This window comes from Dioscorea cayenensis, chromosome 9, assembly GCF_009730915.1.
Source record: "Dioscorea cayenensis subsp. rotundata cultivar TDr96_F1 chromosome 9, TDr96_F1_v2_PseudoChromosome.rev07_lg8_w22 25.fasta, whole genome shotgun sequence".
Classification (NCBI taxonomy): Eukaryota; Viridiplantae; Streptophyta; class Magnoliopsida; order Dioscoreales; family Dioscoreaceae; genus Dioscorea; species Dioscorea cayenensis.
The window spans coordinates 10115929-10117611 of record NC_052479.1 but is presented as its reverse complement, the minus strand read 5'-3'; positions in this window follow the sequence as shown (position 1 = coordinate 10117611).

The following is a 1683-nucleotide window of genomic DNA, read 5'->3' as shown; positions in this document are numbered from 1 at the left end:
GCGGTAAATTTTGAGGAGGTCACCGTAGTTTGGCCAATTTCCACTTTGGTCATCATTTTTTCAATTTGTATCAAAGTGGTCATCCAATTCGATTTCATTTCACCGAGCGGTCACCTTGATTTCCGCCAAATTTAGTCGACGTGGCGACCGGAGTAGCCACGTCACATTAAATAAATTATTTCTCACACCCACCGGACTTGACATCGCCTAAGTCCACGCCATTTTTAATTAACCCACTCAACAAGCTCACCAACAGACAACACCGAGACGCCACTATCTTCTTATTTCCCTCTTCCTTCTCTCGTGAGAGGGCCCCATACTCCGACCCTACAATCCCTAACCCAGCACCGATCATCTAAGAAGCCGATCACCTGGAGAGTTGTGGGAAACGGGAGAGGAAGAGGGAGGGAGTCCAAATTCAGATTTGGTGAATCCATTGAGTTAGGGGCACGAGCACTCGAGGTGGTAGCCATCTCCTCGACATCATGTCGAACGCTCACGGGTAAGAGGTGCACAAGATGAAGCTCCAAAGATACCGTGAAGTCACATTACCTCATCGCTTTTGTACATTGATTTGCTCAAGATGAAAGCGCCATGGGAATGTCTTAAATCTATTAAAGGTGTTCAAACTTTTTTAAGAAGATTGTCAACAAACATGTTAAATTTGGTTTTTTGGAATTGATTACATCCATAGTTGTTTTTTTACACTTGTGAACATTTTTTTAAAGAAAGCATGGCATAGAAGATTTTTGGGGGTGTTGTCTCATTGTGATTAAACACTACTTTTTTTCAAATGACCTAATCCTAATTTTTGAATGGGTCGTGAATTGGAAATTATCGATGATGTTGTATTTTTATTGATAGTTGATAGTTGTGTAGCCCTTTCAATTGATGAGGAAAAATTTTCGTTTTGAGGGTTATTATTATATGATGAATTTTTAACACACTTTGCTTTGATGTTGCCGGCTCCAATTGTCGACTATTTTTTTCAATACACATGTTCTCCTGGGATGGGTGACATTCAAAAGAGGAGTGAGTATAGGATGGCAGGTGTTGTGGACTTCTGTGATGGTGATTTTTTATCAAGAATAGAGCTTGAACATATGGCCCGTGAGTTGAGTATTTACACAGAGGGATGCAGTTTTTGGTTCTGTGAAAGCAGCAGTAGTGTGAGAGAAATAAAAAGTGATTCAGATGTCATTAGAATGGCTTCGAATGTGGGCCAGAGTAGGCATATAAGTATTTATGTGAAGCTATTGAATGAGGTCCAAGTACAGCAATGTGATCATTTACATGAAGTTACAGAAGATTTGGAAGGCAATGAAGATGTAGAGGACGTCCAAGTACAACAATAATCGGTCATTTAGATGAAGATATCGAAGAAGAAGAAATGAATGAAGTTGTGCAAGAACATGGATCAAGACATTGATCAAGTCAAGAAGATCCTCAAGAACATGAATCAAGACAAGTTAATCATTTAAATGAAGACCCTGAAGACGAAGAAGATGCAGGCAATGAAGGTGTACAGGAACATGAATCAGAACAAGTTAATCATTTGAATGAAGACCCTGAACATGTGCAGGAACATGAATCAGAAGAAAATGCAGGCAATGAAGGTGTGCAGGACCATGTAGATGAAGATCCTGAAGATGAGGAAGCCAATGGGAGTGATATTAATGACTC